At 36.0% G+C, this 25909-nt stretch overlaps 1 protein-coding gene and 1 pseudogene across 4 annotated transcripts in view; both read right to left on the bottom strand.

The window, feature by feature from the left end:
- Gpc5 (glypican 5) overlaps positions 1–25909 on the bottom strand; it is a 1368055-nt gene that overhangs the window by 955952 nt on the left and 386194 nt on the right. The gene's annotated exons all lie outside the window — the stretch shown is intronic.
- On the bottom strand, positions 17233–17517 carry LOC116085374 (annotated as a pseudogene).

Raw genomic sequence — 25909 nt, 5'->3', positions numbered from 1 at the left:
AAAACTCAGGTGACAGCAGATGCTGGAGAGGTTGTGGAGAAAGAGGAACATTACTTCATTGCTGGTGACATTACAAACTGGTACAACCCCTCTGGAAATCAGTTTGGCGGTTCCTCCGGAAATTGGACATAGGCCTTTTAATTTCTGTACATCAGTGTAACAGCTTTCTGTAATATATGTTTGATAGTCAGTGATTTTTCTATACTATCTGAAAATACTTCCTTCCCCTCCACTTTGGATTTGAAAGTCTGAGGGTTATTTCTAACTGTAGCAGCTCATTGGTGAAGTTTTCCCTCTGCTTCCCTCTCCAATCTTAATCTTCCTGCCTCAGTTTCCACTTGCCGGAATTATCAAAACTTGCCATCGACACCTGCCTTTGCTTCAGTATACTTAACTCTATGAGTGTTTTAAGCAACTCAGTAGCAGAGGCAAGAGTGTACTATTTAGCTCTGACTGGAAATCTTTATCCTTGTGGTTTAAAGGATTAAATCAAACATCTTCTGTCCCTAATTGAGTTGGTATAAATGAACTTCATTGATAAAAGTTAAGTCACTTTCTGGCACCCTCTTTACTACCATCCTTTGTCCTTGTTTATTGTTTTCTTTCCATCTCTACTCCTGTCCTCTGGCAGAGCCACAACCTAATACAGACCATTTTCCTGGCAGTATGGCCCCTCCCAGGCAAGGCAAGTTTCATTTTTTTCCCATTACATAAACTTGGACTTGTATACTGAAAAGAATTCTGAAGTCAACTCGGAGTAACATGTCTTTTAAAGACCTTATTTTTACTGTTCCTATTGATATTTGAGAGTATTCGATTGATATGATATTAATAAAAAATAATAGTAGTGTTGGACAAGTTTATATTACAAGTGAACTGAAGATACATACTCAGATGTTGTCATTTTTCTTTAATAAAATAGAATGTGTTATGTTTTATTAGAGAGAAGGCATGAGTAAACAAGGAACAAGATCAGAACTCAAATAGAATTTCACATTTACTTGGTATCAAATGTATTCCAACTTGTACTCTTGTATTAAAATATTTTATTGTCTGACAATTTATATAATGAGTTTCAGTTATTTTAACTCCCAGTCTCTCTCTCATTCCCTCTTTGTACTACTGTAAAACTTCTTGTCAACAAATGCCCTCCTCTTTCTTGTCGTTTTATAATTGACACAATGAGGTAATGTTTAAGGCTAAAGAACAGTAGGAAAAATTATTTGTTGAAGCAAGAAAAACTTATCAGCAGCTACATTGTTGATAACAATGACTTCCCCAGTAACCATTAATGATCAATAGTCCCTCAAGGGGGTAGGGTGGAGTGTAAGACTGAGAAGGAGACAACCTGTCAAATGATTCTTTTCTTTCAATCACAGAAAATGAAAGGATACGAAAACAGAAAAAACACGATTTTAGCATCTGGATAGCCAAAGTATGTGCAACTGGAGTTGCATTCTCCAAAACAATAAAAAATGAATCATACTAGGCATAATCTATTCTTCTAAGACTATTTATTTCACAAAAATAGTATTTATAGTCATCAAAGGGTCTTTAGTTTAGAAATAAAGTTTTAGAATTTCTTATCACAGCAAGCCTTTCTACATAAAATAATTTAAGAGCTGATTGGAGCAGAACAAGTAACTTACAGTTCTATGATTATCAGAATAAAGAAAAATTGTTTAATCATTAATGACTTACTAAATCTGTCCCTAACTTAGTGTTATATTTGACCATTAGTTTTCAGTATTCTTGAGAATTTAGTAACTTTTAACACTACATGTTAAAACCAAAGAAATGTACCTCATCGAGTTTTTGAATAAAGAAAAATAATTTCACTCTAAGCAATAAACAAATGCGATAGTAATTAGGAAAGAGAACAAAGTCTATGCTTTATTTTGTCAACTTCCCCTTAATAGTTTTCTTATTTCTCAATTGAGATGTGACATGCTTAATGGTCATAATCTGCTCCAAAGTGGGTAGGCTTAGATTTTTTCAAAACCTACTTTCATAAGAGTTCTTAAATACTTCCACGTCCCTTCTAGCCCACATACTAGAGGTAGGAAAATTTAAAGATTAATAAGAAACTAGAGTTGTGGACCTGTTTAGAATTATACTAAATCTAACAGAAAAGAAAGTGGGAAAGAGCCTTGAACTAATTGGCACAGGGGAAATTTCCTAAAAATAACTCTAATGGCTTATGATTTAAGATCAAGAATTGATAAATGGGACCTCAAGACACTGGAAAGCTTCTGTAAGGCAAAGGACATAATCTGCAATCTACAGATTGGGAAAAATTCTTCACCAACCCCACATCCGATAGAGGGCTAATATCCAAAACATATAAAGAACTCAAGAAGTTAACCACCAGGAAACCAAACAATCTGTTCAAAAAAATGGGATATAGAACTAAACAGAGAATTTACAACAGAGGAATCTCAAATGGCGGAGAAGCACCTAAAGAAGTGTTCAAAGTTCTTAGTGATCAGAGAAGTGCAAATCAAAACAACCCTGAGATTCCACCTTACATCAATCAGAATGGCTAAGATCAAAAGCTCAGATGATAGCACATGTTGGAGAGGATGTGGAGAAAGAGGAACATACCTCCATTGGTGGTGGGATTGCAATCTGGTACAACCACTCTGGAAATCGGTCTGGAGACTCCTCGGAAAACTGAAGATAGATCTTCCTGAAGATTCATCACTCTTGGGCATATACCAAAAAGATGCCCCACCATTCTACTATGTTGATTGCAGCCTTGTTTGTGATAGCCAGAAGCTGGAAACAACCCTTGAGAGACTTGAGGCCCAAGGGAATGGAGAGACCTGGCAGAGTGTAGGGAGTGTGTGGGGGTGGAGGTATGGAGACATCATCTTGGAGAGAAGGGATGAGGAATGAGATAGGAATTGTTGGAGGGAAGAAAGGAAGCGGGATAATGACTAGACTGTAAAAATCTATTAAAGATAATAAAATGTAAGCTTTCAGAAATTATAAAAATGAAACACTATAGAGTTGGCACAAGAGTTTATTTTTCTCCAACATAAACATGTATTTTTACAATTCTACAACAATTTCAGAGGTTATGAAATTAATCTTATGGTATATTAAATGCTGGCTATCTTGTATAGTTTAATAAGTCACATGTGCATGTAGTGAAAAAATTAATTAGTATGTAAAGTCTCATAAAATTAGGTATGGATTAGGTATAATGTTTGGAGGCCCATAATCCCTTGTGAATAGGAAGTTTTTCATGTGCTCTTCAATTTGTGCACTGATTCCACTCTCTATCATATGCCTTTCTGATGATGTGGAAATATAATGAGATAAGATTACAAAAATGAATGTCAATTAAAATTCAAATTTAAAAGTGTTATTAGCAGTGTTCTTATTTTAACTGCGATCTAATAATCTTCTAGTAGGATGTCCTACCAGCTTAACATTACCAATGAAAAGAAGCTAGATGAACTGAAGTAATTCCATGCAACTGACATTAACTAGTAAATGAGACATTTTGAATTTTGACTGAATTCTCTCTTGGGGAGGGTGACAAAAAAGTTCTGTTAAATAGTTGTTATAAATTGAGTAAAATGTTTTTCCTTAAATTTTTAACAGTTTCCCAGAATACCAATTGTAGTTTGAGTCTAGTCTACTTGTTATTCTATAAATACATCAAACATTTGCATACTTCAGCATCTGGGCTCCTATATTTTTGCATGACTCTTTAACCTTCTCATAAGTTTTAATATTGTAATACTTTAAAAAATTATGTTTCCCTCTGGTGAATATATGATCTGATTTAAAATTTATACAAATTTTAATTTGAGAACATCTATATAAAATTACTCTATATAATATAATATTACTATATAGTACATATAATTTTGCCTGAATTTTGGTCTCCTTACAATGTTGACTAACTACCTACTTTAAGAGATCATTAGTACATCAAATTTCATTTCTTTTTGGTGTGGAAAAAGCTTTATAAAAATCTAAATATATTCTTACTAATTTTACAAAGGGGTCTTGTAGTGAGCAACTGTGACAATGATGTTATGTTTCATAATAAAATAATCATTAAATATAAAGCAGATAGAGGTATAAATTAAGTCAATGAAATACTTCAAAAACAAAAATCCATAGCTATAGTACATAAGCATTAGCCAATGTAAGATTGTAAATTTGAATTATGTTAATCTAATTTCAAATTACGGCAAGTTACTTTATCTGGAGGAAAAAAATATCCTGATAAGTAACTCTGCTTTGAAAGAATGCATCTTATCATTTGTAACAGAATGCTCAGTTCAGGTATTTGAGAAGTAAAATACAAATTTATACATGCAAAATAAAATCATTTTTATAAGTCAACATTGCCCCTAAGATTCCTTGGAAAGTATTGTTTTGTATTGAGAAGAGAGTATTTCAGACTAGAGGGTTTTTGAACATTTCAGAACTAATTATTTTCCTATGATAATCTTTTGAAATAAAATGCTTTAAAATAGTTCATTCTTCTATCAATGTTTTTCTCTAAGTTTCCTTGAAGCAAGTCACCAGAGGAGTATCATGTATGCTGAATATTTGTTGCTATAGTTTTCTTGTTTTACTCTCAGCCCAAATAATTATAAACCAAAAAGAAACTCTTTTCTGAGATGTTTCACAATGCAAGGATGAGTGGACTAGACAAAAAAGAGGATCAAAACTCTTACAATGCAAATTCAGTTGTATAGCCCAGGTGTGATAGAAAAAAGAGGACACCTAAATGTTCTCTTTAAAATAATGAAGTCCACAAACTGGAACTTCCATTATGAGACACAGAGAATGATTCCCTAAGTCTGGGTGAAACGCAATATGCCTGGAGAAAATTAAATCTGACCTTAGATTGTGAACATCCTCCAGGACCTGAAATGCTATCAGTGCATTGTTTGTGCCATATGCAGTAACCAACGATATTCCTTCTTACCATTTCTTTTTGCCTTTTTCATGTGTCTTTTCCCTTCAGTTTTTGTTCTTTTGGAACAGACCTATATATTTTAATCACTGAAATAAATCGGGCAATTTTCTAAAGCTTTTTATATAAAAAGTAAATTTCTAAGTAATATTCACTCATCACATTGTAAAAACACATGATTTCTATAGCAACTGAATTTCCATAATCTTTAGATAAAACAAAAATGATTTAAGAAACATAAGCAGCATTTGGTGAAGTATATTACTTTGAAAAACTGATGAATTTTTTTACTTAAATGGCTACCCAGGCATTCATATGACAGGTAACCATTCAAATTTCTCCTTCATGCTGAGGAGTTCTTGGATAGCAGAGGTATCTGTCTTTATCTAGCCTGTCTGATTTCTCACTCCATATTCAGCAAGACATGCTCAGATTCTCTTCTTATTCATTTTATTACATGACTCACTGAATGTACAGTTTTTACTGAATGTAGAGTCCTCAGTAAATATACAATCCTCACTGATGTACAGTCCTAACTCGGTATAACATCTTCATTAAATGTAGAGTCTTTACTGGACCTACAGTCATCCCTGGATATGCATTTCCCACTGAATGTACTTTCTAGAATCCTGTGAATGTACAGGATGCACAGTATACCTGGATGTTCAGTCTTAACTGGATGCACAGTTTACATGAAATGTACAGTCTTCACTAAGTGTACAGTCTCTGCTGAGGATAAAGTTTTCCCTAGATGTACAATATTCACTGAAAGTAATGTCTTCACAGAATGCATAATCTTCCCTAAATTCCCATTATTTTGAATGTAGAGGCTTCACTGAATGTACAGTCTCCCTTTAAAACTGCCTTTCCCCTATAATAGTCTTCACTGAATGTACAGGGTTTACTAGAGGTGTGTTATTCTTCACTAGGTGTACACTAGTACATCCCTGATTTTACAGTCTCCCTTAAGTATACACTCCTCTCTGAAAGTATAGACTTCCCAGAATACAATATCTTCAAGAAATGTAAAATTTTGGCTTAATATAAAGATGTGGCTTGATGCAAAGTTTTGGTTAATGTACAATCCTAGCTACATGCATAATCACTGTTGAATGTAAAATTCTCCTTGAATGTACAGTTTTCCTAGGAGGTAGTATCCTCAGGATGTACAGTCTTTCCTGTACATCTTTACAGGATTACAGTTTTTTTCTGGAATTACAATCTTTGTTGAATGTACAGTCCTTATTTATTTATTTTTTAATCAGAGCTTCTCTGTGTAGCCCTGGCTGTCCTGGAACTCATTCTGTGAGTCATCATGTCATCATGGTTGTTCAGACTCCATTGGATGTACAATCTTTGATGGATATGTAATCTCCATGAGATATACAGTTTTTACTGCATGTACCATCTTACCTGAATATACAGTTTTTGCAGAATGTACTCTCTTCACTCAATATAAAGTCCTCAACTGAACGTACAATCGTGATTGAATGTACAAGTATCACTGAATGCACAGTCTTTACTCAGTGGATAATCTTTGCATGGAGCACGTCTTCACTGGATGGACATTTTTGCCAGGTGTTCTATCCTCACTCCATTCACTGTCCTCGCAGTATGTCCATTCTTCACGAGAAATTTAACTTTTATTGGTTGTCCAGTCTTCACTGCAGGTATAGCCTTAACTGAGTGTCCAGACTTCACTGATTTTACAGTCTCTTATGGATGTTGAATCTTCAACGAATGTGCAGTTTTCACTGATTGGATGCACAGTCCTCACTGGTTGCATGACCTTCACTTGGATGTACAGTCTTCACTAGATGCACAGTCCTCACTGGATGCACAGTTCTCACTGGATGCACAGTCCTCACTGGATGCACAGTTCTCACTGGATGCACAGTTCTCACTGGATGCACAGTTCTCACTGGATGCACAGTCCTCACTGAATGTTCAGTCCTCACTGGATGCACAGTCCTCACTGGGTGTACAGTCCTCACTGGATGCATGACCCTCACTGGATGCACAGTCCTCACTGGATGCATGACCTTCACTGGATGCACAGACCTCACTGTGCACATGACCCTCTCTGGATGTACAGTCTTCACTTGGATGTACAGTCCTCACTGGATGCATGACCCTCACTGAATGCACAGTCCTCACTGAATGCACAGTTCTCACTGGATATGCAATCCTTACTGGATGCACAGTCCTCACTGGATGCACAGTTCTCACTGGATGCACAGTCTAGTCCTCACTGGATGCAAAGTCCTCACTAGATTTACAGTCCTCACTGGATTTACAGTCCTCACAAGATGAACAGTCTTTGTTGGATGTATGATTTTTACTGCTTATATAGTTTTCACTGAATAAGCAGTCTTCCCTGACTGTACAGTCTATTATAAGACTTTTTGTAATGTTTTATCCCTGCAATGAAAATCCATTTTCTTGATAAGAAACATAGTGATGACCTGACAGGTAAGTATCCTTACTCATCTGTCTATATGACCAAGCTCTTCTCTCTGAGCACCTTCAGAATTCATATATGGATTGTTCTGTGTGTATTAGCATCTGCGGGGAGCCTGGCTTTCATAGCTCTGAAATAAAAATTCATATATTTCACAATCCCAGAGGTAGCAGATAATAATCAAGTTGAAATATTATGACTACACTTTTGTTCTGGCTCCCAGGGATATAGCAGCAATTTGTAGGTGAAAGTATTTTCAACATAGAATGCACTTCCAGAATCTTAGAACTGACAATCTTTGTAATCACAACGTGTTGTTACCAGTAGAGTTCTTTAGTCATTATTCACATTCAATGCAGCAATAAATCCTATCTTTAAAACTAATATTTGAATATTATACAATAGTTAAAGGTATTTAAATGTCTTTTAAAAATACAAAAATAAGAATTCAGAAATCATTGTGGCTATCATTGTAAACTCCAAAAGCATATATATTATATATGATATCATGAAATAGCAAATATAATTATAAAATAACATGCTCAGATGTGATAAGTTAAGGAGAGGGACACAAACAAAGCCACTTTTCCCTGTTGTTTTGGGATTTGTTTGTATAGTCTATTTAAGTGTTTTTCTTCCCAGGTTAATTTTTTTAAAGAGCGTACTGCCCTAAGATACATCATGTCCTGACTCCTTCAATTAGATAGTCTCAGGATTTATAAGAGATTGAGGCAATTGACAGCTGTACCTTCTCTAGCCCGATTTACCTGTGAATTAAGTAGCCTACTCCATCTACACACTTTCCTTCTCCCAAATGTTACTGAGAATCTCATCTTTGTGAGTCTTTATGGAAGGTACCAAATAATATATAGGGACACCAAATGAAAGATAAGAAGTGCAAAGTTTCTTATCGGTAGAGAGAAGATAACACACATATGATATGTATTCATAGTGATAATAAAAATGCATGCCTAATTGAAAATGGTAAAAATAAACAAAGGTTTAAAAATACATTAGGAAGAAATTGCAGTTGAGCTTATTCCTGTTTTGAGTGAATCATAGCCCACCCCTAGGCTAAAATGAGGGAAATTCATTCTAACTCAACCCTACAGCAATATTACATAAAGGTATTTGGAAATGTGTTGTGTCCTAAGGGTAGAGAACAGTTTGCTTGTGCTAGCAAAGAAAAAATAAGCAAGAAAAAAAAATGTACAAATTAAGGCCCAAACCATAGTACTAGGATTTCATAACTATTGTCTCTAACTTCAACTTTATTCATTGTCACTGGATTAGGTGCAAAATTCCAAGACCTGAAAACATTAAAGAAGCCAGACTATACCAAAAGGAGCCAACAGAACTCTTATCACCCTGTGGTAACTTATAATTCACATTGATTGAAGAGTAACATCTTCATAATGGTTTAAAGCAATTTTGAAGCAATACATTCCCCCTTTTATAAAACATAATTTTAGCATCAACACTCAAAGTTCTTGTGTATGCATGGGTTGCTAATCAAGAGAAGCAGACCAGAGTTCTGAAACAGCCAAAGCATGTGCATTAAAGACTGTTTGAACCAGTTTGTCTTCTATTCAGAAAGTCATCATCTTATAACTCTCATGGTTATCTTCAAACGCGTCTCCAGGTACATATGATTAACTTTAGTCATTTGTACAACGAAAAGAAAACAATACCTGGAAGCCGTTACAAACTGAAACTGTTACGTACTGCGCAGGAAGCAGACAAACACATCTTAGTAGACGACTTGAGAGATATAAACCTACCTCAATGCATTGCTAAATACCTAATACAATATCAAAATCCCCAAATTTGATTATATATGAAATGTATATATCAATTAATCAAACATATATTTTATCAAACATACATGTATATGCGACCCTTATAGAAATATTACTCTTTTTACAAAGATGTACATTGCTATTTATAACAGGAAAATAGAAGTAAAATAAATGTTCTTTAAGAAAAATGTTAAACTCAGTGAAAGCAATTATTGAAATTATACAGTTTGACAATATAAATCAACTATGTATATATCAAGTAACCTCTTGAAAGACTCAAGCATGTTAAGAGATAAAAGTTAGTTTCTGTGTACCAAATAGAATATTCATATATCAATAAATTATTAACAAATATCTTATTCATATGTCCATATGGAAAAGCACAGGAAATTGTAGGGGAGGAACTATGTTGTATATTATTAGTGTGAACTATTCCTTGAGACATATTCATTGTTCTTTTTAAAAACATATTTTGTAATTAGCACAGAGAATTACAGGACTTTACATGGCATTTTCATATACACTTCACTTTGGTTGACGCTTCTGCCTTGGCAGGCACATTTTCAAATCCCTGCCTAGAACTTCCAACCTCAGTACTTCTACTTCCATGTAGTATTTATCATATGGTCTCTCCAAACACCTTCACTAAAGACACCATTCCCCCTGGTCTCTGAATTCCTGGCTTCTGATAACAGTTATTCACACTTAAATATTAATATTTAATCATTAGAAACTAAGATCTGTACCTCCATGTCCTTTTTTATTTTCACTAAATTCCAAGTATGTGAGAAAACATGGAATCCTTGTTTATGAGATTGGTTTATGTCATGTAAAATAATGATTTCCAATTCCATCTATTTTTCTGTGAATACCATAAATTAATTTTAGAACTGAATTTTATCCTATTGTAAATACATTTCATTTATCCATTCAACCACTGAAACCTCTGATGGGCATCTACAACAATGCCATAATTTACAAGTTGTGAATGTTTTGTTCACAAACATGGTATAGGTATCCCTATAGGCAGATGGCTCTCATATTTGGGGTAGAAACACAGAAGTGTTATATTTCTTATTACACATTAGTTCAGACACAAAGAACACAATTTAATAAATCACCCTTATGAAACTGAAAAACTTCTATACAACAAATGACACCATCACACCATACACTCTGCGAAAAGCTCTTCACTAACTCTATGTACAATAGATGGCTAATATCCAAAATATATAAAGAACTCAAGAAGTTAGACACTAGCAAACCAAATAAGTAAATTTTAAAAATGGGGTATAGAAACGCCAAACTGAACTCCAGAGTGGTTGTACCAGCTTGCAATCCCACCAGCAATGAAGGAGTGTTCCTCTTTCTCCACAACCTCTCCAACATCAGCTGTCACCTGAGTTTTTTTATCCTAGCCATTCTGACTGGTGTGAGGTGAAATCTCAGGGTTGTTTTGATCTGCATTTCCCTGATGACTAAGGATGTTGAACATTTCTTTAGGTGCTTCTCAGATATTCGGTATTACTCAGGTGAGAATTCTTTGTTTAGCTCTGTACCCCATTTTTAATAGGGTTATTTGGTTGTCCGGAGTCCAACTTTTTTAGTTCTTTGTATATATCAGATATTAACCCTCTATCAGATATAGGATTGGCAAAGATCTTTTTCCAATCTGATTGTTACCACTTTGTCTTATTGACAGTGTCCTTTGTCTTACAGAAATTTGTAATGTTATGAGGTCCCATTTGTCAATTCTTGATCTTAGAGCAGAAGCTATTGGTGTTCTCTTCAGGAAACTTTCCCCTGTGCCCAGGTGCTCAGGGTTCTTCCCCACTTTCTTTTCTATTAGTTTCAGTGTATCTGGTTTTATGTGGAGGTCTTTGATCCACTTGGACTTGAGCTTTGTACAAGGAGATAGGAATGGATTGATTTGCATTCTTCTACAAGCTAACCGATAGTTGAGCCAGCACCATTTGTTGAAAATGCTGTCTTTTTTCCACTGGATGGTTTTAGCTCCTTTGTCAAAGTACTACCAGGGAACCCAGCTATACCACTCCTGGGCATATACCCAGAAGATGCTCCAACATATAATAAGGACACATGCACCACTATGTTCATAGCAGCCTTATTTATAATAGCCAGAAACTGGAAACAACCCAGATGTCCTTCAACAGAGGAATAGATACAGAAAATGTGGTACATTTACACAATGGAATACTACTCAGCTATTATTAACAATGAATTCATGAAATTCTTAGGGAAATGGATGGATCCGGGGAATATCATCATCAGTGACGTAATCTAATCATAAAAGAACATACATGTTATGCACTCTCTGATAAGTGGATATTAGCCAAGAAGCTCGGCATACCCAAAATCTACTCCACAAACCACAAGAAACTCAAGAAAAAGGAAGACCGAAGTGTGGCTACTTCATTCCTTCTTTAAAAGGGGGACAAAATACCCATGGAAGGATTTGCAGAGACAAACTATGGAGCAGAGACTGAAGGAAGGGCAATCTAGAGACTGCTCCACCTGGGAATCCTTCTCACATTCAGTCATCAAATCTAGACACTGTTGTGGATGTCAGCAAGTGCTGGCTGACAGGAGCCTGATATAGTCGTCTCCTGAGAGGCTCTGACAGTGCCCAACTAATACAGAAGTAGAGGCTCACAGCCATCCATTGGACTGAGCACAGGGTCTCCAATGAAGTAGCTAGAGAAAGGATCCAAGAAGCTGAAGGGTTTGCAGCTCCTTAGGAGGAACAACAATATGAACTAACTAGTACCCTCAGAGCTCCCAGGGACTAAACCACCATCCAAAGAGTACACATGGTGGGACTCATGGCTCCAGCAGCATATGTATAGCAGAGGATGGCCTAATAAGCCATCAATGGGAGGAGAGGCCCTTGGCCCTGTGAAGGTTCTATGTCCCAGTGTAGCGGAACACCAGGACCAGAAAGCAGGAGAGGGTGGGGTGGTAACCAGGGGGAGGGGGGAAAGAACAGAGTTTTTTTGTTGTTGGTTTTTCTTTTTCTTTTTTTCAGAGGAGAAACTGGGAAAGGAGATATCATATGACATGTAAATAAAGAAAATATCTAATAAAAAATGGAGTAGAGAGCTAAACAGAGAATTCACAACAGAGGAATGTCAAATGGCTGAGAAGCAGTTAAAGAAATGTTCAATGTCCTTAGTCATCATGGAAAGGCAATCAAAAAGACCCTGAGATTCCACCTCACACCAATCAGAATTTCTAAGATCAAAAACTCAGGCAGAGGAAGAACACTCCTCCATTGCTGGCTGGACTGCAAACTTGTACAAGAACTATGCACATCAATCTAGCCTCTTCTCAGAAAACTGGAGTAATATTTGGTGCCTGCTCGAGTTTGTACCAATTCCTTTTTGTATCTATGTAATGGCCAATGAGCATGGCATTTTGTGGGATGTCAAAGAGTGATAGGTCATATGCTTCTGATTCCTGTGCCTACGCTGTGGTAATTTTTCTCATTGTGTTGTCCAGGCCTGGGACGAGGGCGTTTGTTTTGTCTTATTGTATCTTGTTTTGTCTTCTTTGGTTCGGTCTCTTGGAGGCCTGATCTCTACTGAAGAGAAACAGAGCAGGGATGGAACTGGGAATGAGGGGAGGTTAGGGACACTGAGAGGCCTAGAGGGTATAAAGACTGGTCAGGATGTATCTTATGAGAGAAGAATTTAGTTTCATATTCAAAGAAAATTAAATTCTCAGCTATCTTTGTTACCATATTAGAGCCAACTTGAACTTTGTAGTGAATGTGTTTTGAATCCATTATGAAGAGTATAATAGTTGTTTAACTGAAAACAGACTTATGACTGTGGAGTAAAGTTTAACAGATTCGGGAAAAGTTGTGAACTTGAAATGATGGTCGGAGTTATGCAATACTTTCCAGTGGCTAAAAATTAGCCAACATATCAGGGAAAGAAAAAAAAAAAAAGCAAGCTTCCAAGTTTGTGTCTTTCTTGCCTTTTTGTTAATTTAATGTTCTCCCTGTGGCCAAAGGGCTAATGAAGCTTCAAAAGTCCCAGACCATAACTTATGCAGAAGATGCTGGGTCATTAAACTAAAGGTCTCGGATCAGTATCTTCTCTAACAAGCATAAAGGTGACCCCGACCCATATTGTCACTCAGGGAATAGATCCTTGACTCCCAGTAACAGAGCTGTAATAGAGTCCACACAGGGGCATCAATGAGACCAAAAGCTTTGGGTGATCTTTAAAACGTCCTTTGGAAATTGAGATTTAAAAAAAAAAATTAGGGAAGAAAAATCAGGATTTTGGATGAATAGTAAATTAGACATTCATTTAATTTCACAGGAAGGTACACACAAATATTAGAAATAGAAAAAAAATCTTTTCTCAGAGGAAAAAACACAAGCCAAGATATGCCAATTATGCATTGTGTCTTAATTTCTGATTCACCTGTTTCAAAATTCTTTAGTAATTTAGATGAATATTGATATAAATGATACAAAGTTGCTGGAACATCCTAATAAAAAGTGTTAATGCAAATACGGAAGTATATGTAAACAGAAAGTGGTATTTAAAAATGAAATAAACCAAAACTATATTTTAAGTGATACTCCAATATACTGAAATTTCTCTTAGTAGTAGCATTTGTGTGGAATAAAATAATTAATGCTCTCTAACCCTTCCCCGCAATCAGAGAGCTGGCCTCCAGGGCATGCTCCAACCCAGGGACTCAGGTGAGATCTCCATTTTCTTTTATTTTTATTAGATATTTTCTTTATTTATATATAAATTCCTCCTTTCACAGTTTCCCCTCCAAAAAACAAAGAAACAAACAAAAACAAACCCCTGTTGCCTGCCCCCTCCCCACCCAGTGGGGAGTAAGCAGGGCCAGTAAGCAGGAGAGTGTGGGATAGTAAGCAGGGAGTGGGGGGGAGAGAACAACGGTTTGTTTTTGTTTGTTTTATTTTATTTTATTTTGGTGAGGAACCTGGGAAAGGAGATATTGTTTTACATGTAAATAAAGAAAACATCTAATAAAAAAAATTTCATGACTGGAGAATACTGATACATGTGTAAATGTATTCTTCTTTCTTAAGAAGAGCATGTTGACTAAACTGCTGAGCATTGAAACTTCAGTAATGGAATGATGGACTGGATTCTAGTTAGAAAATTGGGTATGTGTTCAAGAGAAGGACCAAACAACCCTTACAGGGCCCAAGGGCATGCCTTTGCTTCAGAGCTGTGGAAGGAATATTTTCTGGTCTGTGGATATTAGTGAAATGTTATTAATTATGTATAAAATATGAGAAAATTAAAGAGGAAGTTTTACACAATGACCAGAAGTCAATAGTATGAATCATATCTTATTTCTTGAAAAAATAATCACTCAGGCTTTGGAAATAGTGATAACCACATCCTCCTGTGGCATTGCTGTCCTAACACCTTTACCTTTAACACTTGGACTATTTACTGCCAATATTTTTCTAATAAACACATAGAAGCATTTAGTAATTAAATGTATTTTAAGATTTGGGCCCAGCAGTGGTGGCACATATCTTTAATCCCAGCACTTGGAAGGAAGGGGCAGGCAGATTTCTGAGTTCAAGGCCAGCCTGGTCTACAGAGAGTTCCAGGACATACAGTGCTACACAGAGAAACCTATCTCTTAAAAAAAAATGTTTTTTTTCCTAGATTCTCTTCCTTGGTCAGTACTTCCCACCATTACCACACTTCAAACACACTATCACAAATCTCTAAGGTAACTGTAAAGTATTATACCACAGTAGGGTATGTGAGCAGAAGCTAACACAAAGTTGTAGATGTAGACTATTTACAATCAACAGTTGTTTTTATTTGTCATAATGGCTATAGGCAATGTCATATATTTAATTAATTTGATACAGGTTTTGTCCTCTGAGTTGATAAATATACACTTAATTTGGAGATTAGTCACAGGTTTCCAGAGAAAAAGAACCTACTTTAGATAAATATTTATTCCAGGGAAAAGTTGTGTAGTCTTAATTATTAGGTTTCAATATTATAAGTAGAAACCTTTACAAGGATTCTTGTATACCTTCATCAAGACATAACAATTACTTTTGCTTTCCCCAATTTATTCTACATCTTCATCTTTCTCTGACTCTTCAACATATGCACATATACTATGGTACTATATATATATATCTTTTTTATCAATAATCAATAATCAAAACCAGTGCCTGTTCCCATCCTCTCTCTTCCCTTCCTTATCTCTCCCCTCCCCCAACTCTTGATTTTTATCAGCTCTAAGAGTTGAACCCAAGGTCTAAGGCATGCAAAGAGAATGATGTGTAACTCAGATACAGCCACGGCCCTTGCTGTTTTGAGAAAAGACCTTCTTATGCATCTGGTCTTAGGATTGTCTACAATCGTCTTCTTCAACCTAGGACACATTCAGGCTCTTAAACGTGAATAACTATCACACGTGACATTAGTAGCTCACATATCTATCTTTACAGCTATCTATTTTTATCTTTTGTTCTTCATTAGGTTGTCCCTTGAAAATTTTAAAATATTGGCATTTGTCATAAACTCGCAAAAAATTGCTGAATACAGATTTTTTTTCATGTTTACTCTGTTGGGTCTTTGTTTTCTTTTAGCATAATTTTTATTTATGTTTATTTTATGATCCATCCTCTGTTGACTTTTGTATGATGCAACAGATATATAAAGTCACACCCAAATATATATTTATCTGAATATTCATTTACAGCTTTTCCATTCATTTTATTAGCTGGTGGTGTTAACAAAAATAATTAAACTTATTCTCTGTTGGTGAATTATTTGTGCCTTTTAAAGTGAGCTCTGTATTTTAGTAGGTAATGGCTTTACCTTTATTTAGATTTACAGTAGTATAAAAATTCCCCTAATGTATACACAAACTTCAAGCTTCCTTTAGCTATTTTATGCCATTTTACATTTATATGTAGATTTCATAATCATTTCTTCATTGGTCATAAGATGACATCATTGACTTTAATATGCACAATCTTCAATCTTTTGGCAATCTAACTTGCTATATAATCCTCAAGAGACAAAACTAAAACTTATTTTTTGACAAAGCTTCAAAAAATTTCTTCCCATTAACTTTTATCTTAACTTTTTCTGACTAAAAGTAGTTGTTTTCATCCAGTATGTACTGTGACTCTCTAAATCCTGTGGTGCTCATTGTTTTACTCATCTTTGTTTTCCTCATGGTAATTTCACTATTCTCTTTGGGTATCCTGCTTTGAGATTGTTCATCTAGTTTATTGTTTGGCTGTTTTGTTTTCATTAAATTTAGGACTCTTTGTCTATTCTCCAAATGTTTTATGCCTCTTTCAACATTCTTAACTACACATGTGGCTAAGTGTCTCCCATGGTCCCACTTGCTCATGAGTTTGTTTTTTTAAGAACATCATTACTTTTCTTTATTACTGAAATAATTATGTTGTGGTTTATTAATAAATGAGAGCAAAGTGATAGTGAGCAGTATTTCAAAAGCTGAGCAAAGACAGCATTAACAGGACTATATACATTGGAGGAAAAAAAAGGGGTGGGGGCAGTGGCTTGGAAAAGCCAGACAAAACCAAAACTAAAACCAATCAAACAAAACCAAACAAAAAACTAGGACTAAACACATGGCCTTTCATTCTTCAAGATCAAAGATTTTGGGTATGATCATATAAAGATGAAGAATCAAGTTTTGCAACCTAAAAATATTTACTTCTTAAAACTATATTAATACTTTAGTCAACTATACAAAAAAGATGAAAGAGGGCCAGCAGGAAGCCTGCCACAAGCATGTACTTTATAGAACTGCATATCAGTCAGGCCAGATCCGGGAGAGGGAATTCCCAGCATGACCTCATTCATCTGTGAGGACACAGAGCAATCCTTGTTTGGACATACATCATCTTCTCCTGCGTGAGCGGGTCTTCACCCCTTGATGGCTTCCTTCTATACGTGTGCATGTCTACTTGTTCTGCTTCTCAGAGCAGACATTTACCTTCCACATCCACCAGCCATTTGAGGATGGCTTGGACCACGAAAGTGACTGATCCGACCCATTCTTCGTGGCGGACTTCCTGCTGGCCCTCTTCCATCATTGTATCTGGAATCAAAGGCGCTCCTGTAGCCTCTTCTTTTCTTCCTATCTTGCTGAAGCAGAGTTTTGAAAAAGAAAACCATGAATTCTGCTATTCCCCAGAAGAAATCTGTTATGAAAGACTATCTCCATGGGGACAGATTCCGGCTGCCCAATGCTTGATCATTCATGATGTAAACCATCTTCCCTCTGTTGCCTGCTTCCTAGTGACAGAGAAGACCCAGACCCCCTGTTGTTGACGTCAAGAACATCTTTTCTTTTTATCCTTTGTTAGGATAATGCCAAAGCGTTTGTACTTAAACACACTTACTCTTAGCATCTCTCTCCCAAAGCATCCTGTACACATTCATTTAGCTTTGATTTTCAGAATTCCCACATGTGTCTCTCTACAGATAGGTCAACAGTGCCACAAGTGTCCTCTCCACGTGACAAGTGCTTCAAGTCTTCCAGCATACCCAGCAGTCTGTGCACCCATCAGATGTATGGTGACTGAATTCTAAGTTACTTCCCTTTAACATTTAATCCTCCTTCCTATAATTGTCCCCATAGAAAATTATTATTTTAACTTTAGATTGAACATTGTGGATTATATAAAAGGCATTGGTGTTACCCTCTTGGGCTTCTCGAAGAAGTTTTACTTCTCATAGTTAACTTGGCTCTGGTGATGTGGCGGATTGTGTGATGAGCTCATCAGGACCTTCATTCTTCATCTTCCTCTCGACTGCCATGGTATCTAACGGTATCTGGAAACTCGCTACCTTAACTACCATAGAGCCATCCACGGGAATGAGAAGTCCTGTGCTTTCTTCACTCTAGGTTTTCCTTCTGGATTTCTTGAACACTGACAAGCCTATCTTCAAAGTAGACTTCATGATCTGGATCCTGAAGCCACAGTATGAGATATTTTTTCTTAAATTCTAGTTACCTGGAGTTCTGGAGTTTGGACAATGCCTTTTGCCAAAGTCACATGAATAAAGACCTCATCACCTACCCTTCTCTGCTTATGAACAAATTTTTTGTGCTCTTTTTGTTTTTGTTTTGTTTTGTTTTGCTTTTTGAGTTTATAATTCTTAATTCCAACTCTGCTGCTATTATTGGAACTGGAAAAGAGTGCTTTTGTTTATTTTATTCCAGTTGTCATGAGTGTTATGTTTCAAATATTTTCAATCTATAAATCTGACAGCTTATCTTCTGACTCCGCCAGGAATAGCTCAATGCTCTTCCCTATACACACAAATGTGTTTAGACACCACCAACAAAGGCTACATTTAATCCTAAAAGCAGCTTTGCAGACAGGCATGTTTATCTTATTTTACACAGAATGGGGGAAGACTGAGAACCTGCTGCTTGGAAAAGTTCAAAGGTTGTGAAAGGAGTTAAAGAGTAACATTAGCCACATCTTCCATTGTGATATAGTTCTCCCTGCTCTCAAATCTGTGAATGTTAGCAACACTAATGAGTATATTCAAAAAAAAACATCACAATTTAATGATTAAAATCACAGGCTTCCAAGTATGACATTGTTTGTTGTCATGGAGCCTCCATATGTAACTAATCAATTCTACAAAAGCAAATGACATAGAAAATTGCCATGAGAATTAAGTGTGTTCTCTCAGCCATATGTCTGATCCATAGAGAAAGTGGTCAGCATGAAATTTTGCAATAACCATTGAATAAGTTTTATTATAATATTATATAAAAATTTAATCTCCTTCAAAAAATAAGAAAAATGTTTTGTGATATGTATAAAGCAATCTATCATAACTGGGAAAACCATTGTTGTGCTATGAAACAGAAATAGAAATAGGCATTTGTTGGAGATATAAACTAAAAACTGAGTCAGGCATTTTGATTATATTTTATTTCCCCAATTCTACAGAGTAAATAACTAACTCTATCTTTTCAGATGAAGACAATGAGTCAGGCATAAAATACTTAAAGAGAAGTTACCCAACATCAAAAAGCAAGAATTTCTCAGGCAGCATGAGAACCTTAGTTCATATAGCACATTTCACTTCTCTATGGAGCAAAGATGGGTTCCTGTTACTCTATGGTCAGTACAGAGTCGATGCAAATTCTAATTATCTGACTAATTATCTAACATTATCTGACATTTCAACACATTTCAGAGTTTCCTCCTCAGTTTCGTATCCCCCCACCTCTGCAGTATGGTATTCTAATTTCCTCCTTCAAATATAATGCCAACATAATCTGATTATAATCTGATCTTTCTGTCATTGTTTTTATCTATTTTTTTCACCTTTACTGGATTGGCTCCTAAACTTATTATTATTATGTTCAAGTCTTTTATGTTGAACATAAACACATACTTGTACTGCTTTAGGCAATGGAAGAGTGAATTAGACTAATATAGTCTTGTCTCATTTTAATGGTTTTAATTGTCTTAGTAAATCATACATGATCACTTACTGCTTTACCTAGTGAATGCATTCCATATAAGCCAGTAACATGGTCTCTGTTAGAACACTTTGCAGAACAAACAACCCCAATAATATTGATATTTGAAAGTGGTTCAATCGTTATAAAAATGTATTCAGTACTACAAATATCAGATATTATATATAATATTCAAAGCATTAGGTCTAGGCATACTGAAGGACTAGTGAATTGGAACAGTAGTCACATAAGTGGGTGGATATATCCCAGCATAAAATGACAATGGGTTATGAATGAGAACAACATTAGATTTAAGTCAACAGTACTCAAAAGTGCTTTTTCTTACCAGAAATTGGCCTGTTGAATTTATACTACTTGATAGAGATAGTCATATTTTTTTATTATTAAATTTATTTATCTACATTCCAAAAGTTTTCCCCATCCTGGTCCTCCCTCCTTGAGTCCTTCATCACATCACCCTAACCCCATCCCTGAGAAGGTGCTCCCTATCTGTCCGCCCACCCCCACCTGCCTGTCCACCCCAACCTCTTTCCTGGGGCATCAAGTTTTCACAAAATTAAGCCCGTTCTCTCCCACTGAGACCATACAAGGCAGTCCTCTGCTACACATTGATACCTTTACTTCTTCCTTTCCAGTTTGTATCCCCTTGTTCTCCGTTTGTTGTCTTATTGCTCTAGCTAGAGCTTCATGCATTATATCGAACAGATGGGGAGAGAGTGAGCAACATTTTCTTGTTCCTGACTTTATTGCGATTGCTTCAAGTTTCTCTCCATTTAATTTCATAGTGGGAGTTGGTTTGCTGCATACCGCTTTTATTATGTTTAGGTATGGGACTTGAATTACTGATTATTCCAAGACATTTAACATGAACGTGTGTTAGATTTTGTCAAAGTCTTTTTCAGCATCTAATGAGATGATCATGTGAATTTTTTTCTTTGAGTTGGTTTATATAGTAGATTAAATTCATGGAGTTGTATATATTGAACCATCCCTGCACTCCTAGAATAAAGTTTACTTGGTCATGGTGAATAATGATTTTGATTGTTCTTGGATTAAGTTTGTGAGAACTTTTTGAGTATTTTTGCATCTATAGTCATAAGTAAAAATGGTCTGAAGTTCTCTTTCTTTGTTGAATCTTTGTGTAGGAATTAGAGTAACTGTGGCTTCATGGAATAAATTAAGTAGTATTCTCTGTGCTTCTATTTTGTTAAATAGTTTAAGGCATATTGGAATTAGCTCTTCTTTGAAGGTCTGGTAGAATTCTGCACTAAAATCATCTGACCCTGGGCTCTTTTTGGTTGGAAGGTTTTTAGGGACTGTTTCTATTTCCTTAGGGGTTATGAGTCTGTTTAGATGATTTACCTGCTCTTGATTTAACTTTGATATGTGGTATCTGTCTAGAAAATCACCTATTTCATCTAGAATTTCCAGTTTTGTTGAGTAGAGACTTTTGTACAAAGAGCTAATGATCTTTTGAATTTTCTCAGTTTCTACTGTTTTGACTCCCTTTTTACTTCTGATTTTGTTAATTTGGATACTGTTTATATGTCCTTTAGTTAGTTTGTGTAAAGGTTTATAAGTCTTGTTGATTTTCTCACAGAAATAGTTCTTTATTTTGTTGACTCTTTAAATTGTTCTCTTTCTTTCTAACTTGTTGATTTCAGCTCTAAGTTTGATTGTTCCCTACTATCTACTCCTCTCAGATGTGCTTGCTTCTTTCTGATCTAGAGCTTTCAGGTGTGCTGTTAATCTGCTAGTATAGATCTGTCCAATTTTTTATGAGGCCACTTAGTGCTATGAATTTTCCTCCTAGAACTGATTTCATTGTGTCCCATAAGTTTGGGTATGCTGTGTCTTCATTTTCATGGGATTCTAGAAAGTCATTAATTTCTTTTTTGCTTCCCTAACAAAGTTGTTATTTAGAAGAGTTGTTTAGTTTCCATGAGTATGTGAATTTTTATTGTGGTTGTTGTTATTGAAGTTCAGCCTTAATCTGTGGTGATCTAATAGGATGCATGGGATTATTTCAATCATCTTTTATCCTGATATTGACACTTGTTTTATGACCAATTATATCATCAAGTTTGGAGAAGGAACCATGAGGTGCTGAGAAGAAGGTATATTTTTTTGTTTGTTTGTTTTAAGATGAAATGTTCTGTAGATGTCTGTTAAATTCATTGGTTCATAATGTCAATTAATTTCATGGTGTCTCTGTTTAGTTTCCATTTCAAATGACCTGTCCATTGGTAAGTTGTTGCAGTCTCCCTCTGTTATTGTGTAAGGTTCAATGAGTGTTTTGAGCTTTAGTAAAGTTTCTCTTATGATTGTTGGGTCCTTGAATTTGAGGCATAGATGTTCAGAATTGAGAGTTCATCTTGGTGGATCTTTTCTTTGAGGAGTAGGAAGTGTCCTTCCCCATCTCCTTTCAAAATTTTTGTTTAAAAAAAGTCTATTTTATTGGATATTAGAATGGCTACTCCAGCTTGTTTCTTGGGATTATTTCCTTAAAAAAATTTTTTTCCAGTCTTTTACTCTGATCTGGTACTGTCTGGCATTGTCACTGAGGTGTGTTTCTTGTATGGAACAAAATGCTGGATCCTACTTGCATATCAGTCCGTTAGCCTATATGTCTTTTTATTGGGGAAATAAGTCCATCGATGTGGAGAGATATTAAGTACCAATGATTGTTGTTTCCTGGTATTTTTGTTGTTGAAGGTGTTGCTGTGTATGTGTGTGTGTGTTTCTTTTTGTTTGGGTTTGTTATGAGATGATCAATTTCTTGTGCTTTCTTGGGTATAGAGAACTTATGTTGGAGTTTTCCTTCTAGTATCCTCTGTAGGGCTGGAATGGTAGATAGAGATTATTTAAATTTGGTTTTGTCACGGAATATCTTGGTTTCTCTATGAGGATTGAAAGTTTTGCTGTATATAGTAACCTTGGCTGGTATTTGTGTTCTCTTAGGGTCTGCATGACATCTGTTCAGGATCTTCTGGCTTTTAGAGTCTCTGTAGAGAAGCCTGGTATAATCCTGATAGTTCTGCCTTTATATGTTACTTGGCCTTTTTCCCTTACTGATTTTAATTTTATTTCTTTGTTCTGTTCATTTAATGTTTTGATTAATATTTGACAGGGGGAATTTCTTTTCTCGTCTGATCTGTTTCCTGTTCCATAGGCTTCCTGTACATTTATGACCATCTTTTGCTTTGGGTTAGAGAAGTTTTCTTCTATGATTTTTTAAAGATATTTTCTTACCCTTTAAGCTGGGAATCTTTACTCTCTTGTATTCCTATTATTCTTAGTTTTGCTCTTTTCATTGTGCCCTGGATTTCCTGGATTTTTTAGTTTAGGAGTTTTTTACATTTTGTATTTTCTTTGACTGTTGTGTCAATATCTTCTATGGAATCTTTTATTCCAGAAATTCTCTCTTCTATCTCGTGTATTCTGTTGGTTATCCTTGCATCTGTAACTCCTGATCTTTTTCCTAGGTTTTCCATCTCCAGGGTTGCCTCCATTTGTGATTTCTTTATTGTTTTTATTTCCTTTTTTAAATCTTGGACTGCTTTGTTCAATTCCTTCAACTGTTTCATTGTGTTTTGCTGTATGTTTTTTAGGTCTTCTACCAGTTTGCCTGTGTTTTCTTGTATTTCTTTAAGTGAATTATTTATATCATCCTTAAAGGCCTCTATTATCTTCAAAAGATGAGAATTTAGGCCACTTTCATCCTTTTCAGGAGTGTTAGGTTATTCAGGCCTTGCTGTGGTGAGAGAATGGGATTCTGTTGGGGCCAAAATATTTTGCCTTCTGTTGCTAATGCTCTTTCACTTGCCTCTTGCCATCTGGTTATCTCTCCTGTTAACTGGTCTAGGTGTCTCTGTATGGAGCCTGTCTCCTTGGAGGCAAGTAGAGCTCTGTGACCTGGATTAGAGCAGGCCTCTTGGAGGCAGGCAGTATTGACTCTGGTGGGGATGAGGGGCTTCTGTGTCCCTGGTTAGGGCAGAGTTCCCGAGACCTGGTTATGACAGACCTCCTGGGAGACAGGCAGGCTGTACTGTATCGTTGAGGAGCCAGCATGCCAATCTTCCCATGCAGAAGTGCAGAACAGAATGAAAATGGACATGATGCAGATGGGAGAAGTACCACATCCACTGGGCTCCATGTTATTTGCACTACTGTCTCAAATGTCATCCTGGTTATGTCATATCCTCTGGGATACAGGCAGGCTGTAAGATGTGGGGGAGGAACAGGCACCCCAATAAGTCCTAGCAGAGGTGCAGACAGGAAGGGCAAGTTATAATTTTTAAGAGATTGATAAAACAGTGCCTATAACAATGAACATTTAAAGTTAAAAAATACAGATATAAAAACTGACAAATCACTGGGCAGAAAAGAAACTGGTTCAGATATGCACTCTGCCTTAAGCAGTTAATATATATTGGTGGATATTATGTAAGGATTCTGAATTGTAATAGTGTATCCATTTGCTCTTGTGAGTTCTGTGGCAATGGTGCTGTAGGATATAATAGGGCATAAGAGATCTATTGTGCCAAGTCCACATGTGAAAAGCATCAAGAGACAAAATCACACACTTTCTTAAGAATATGACTTACTTTCATATTCATAACTAGACTATGGTAAATGGAGCTACAGATCTGTGGAGTTTCTGCATGATAGATAGATTATTTTTCATGTATCCATACAACATATAAAGCTTCCAGCTAGGTACACTGAAATGAGAGAGTAAGAGATGTTTCCATAGATCTCATTTTTATCACAGTTACACAAGGTAAAACCTGATCATCAAGGGCTGTGTCTTCTACACAGTCTGAGGATTCATGTTCCTCCTTGGTTTTCAACCTTAAATTACCAAAGTACTGACCTGAATCTTTCTATTGTTTCGTAGATGTTGGAACCTAAATATTTAAGACATTTAATTTGGATTTAAATAGATAATTCTGAAATGCTTGCATTTAGTCTAGACATCACTGAAGCTCTGTAAGCAAATGGTGTAAATTAACTTAAAAAGAATCTTTGGCATAATAAATTGGCTCTAATTTAAAACTTAAAAAAAAATAATTGTTATATTGCCAGTTGAGCAAATCGATCCATTCCTATCTCCTTGTACAAAGCTCAAGCCCAAGTGGATCAGGGACCTCCACATCAAAGCAGATACACAAAAACTAATGGAAAAGAAAGTGGGGAAAAGCCTCATAGGCACAGGGGAAATTTTCCTGAACAATACACCAATAGCTTCTGCTCTAAGATCAAGAATTGACAAATGGGACCTCATAAACTTGCAAAGCTTCTGTAAGGCAAAAGACACTGTCAATAGGACAAAAGGGCAACCAACAAATTGGGAAAAGATCTTTACCAATCCTATATCTGATAGAGGGCTAATATCCAATGTATACAAAGAACTCAAGAAGTTAGACTCCAGAGAACCAAATAACCCTATGAAATAATGGGGTACAGAGCTAAACAAAGAATTCTCAACTGAGGAATTCCAAATGGCTGAGAAGCACCTAAAGAAATGTTCAACTTCCTTAGTCATCAGGGAAATGCAAATCAAAACAACCCTGAGATTCCACCTCACACCAGTCAGAATGGCTAGAATAAAAAGCTCAGGTGACAGCAGATGCTGGAGAGGTTGTAGAGAAAGAGGAACATTACTTCATTGCTGGTGGGATTGCAAACTGGTACAACCACTCTGGAAATCAGTTTGGCAGTTCCTCCGGAAAGTGGACATAGTTCTGCTGGAGGACCCAGCTATACCACTCCTGGGCATGTACCCACAAGATACTGCAACATGTAATAAGGACACATGCTCCACCATGTTCATAGCAGCCTTATTTATAATAGCCAGAACCTGGAAACAACCCAGATGTCTCTCAGACATCTCACAGAGGAGTGGATACAGAAATTGTGGTACATCTACACAATGGAGTACTACTCAGCTATTAAAAACAATAAATATATGAAATTCTTAGGTAAATGGATGGATCTGGAAAATATCATCCTGAGTGAGGTAACCCAATCACAAAAGAACAAACATGGCATGCACTCTCTGATAAGTGGTTACTAGCCCAGAAGCTTGTAATACAGGAAGAACAACCCACAAACCACAAGGAACTCAAGAAGAAGGAAGACCAAAAGGTGGAC

This window comes from Mastomys coucha, unplaced genomic scaffold, assembly GCF_008632895.1.
Source record: "Mastomys coucha isolate ucsf_1 unplaced genomic scaffold, UCSF_Mcou_1 pScaffold9, whole genome shotgun sequence".
In the NCBI taxonomy this organism is placed as follows: domain Eukaryota; kingdom Metazoa; phylum Chordata; class Mammalia; order Rodentia; family Muridae; genus Mastomys; species Mastomys coucha.
The sequence above is the reverse complement of the archived record's forward strand: the minus strand, read 5'-3'. Positions and strand labels throughout refer to the sequence as shown.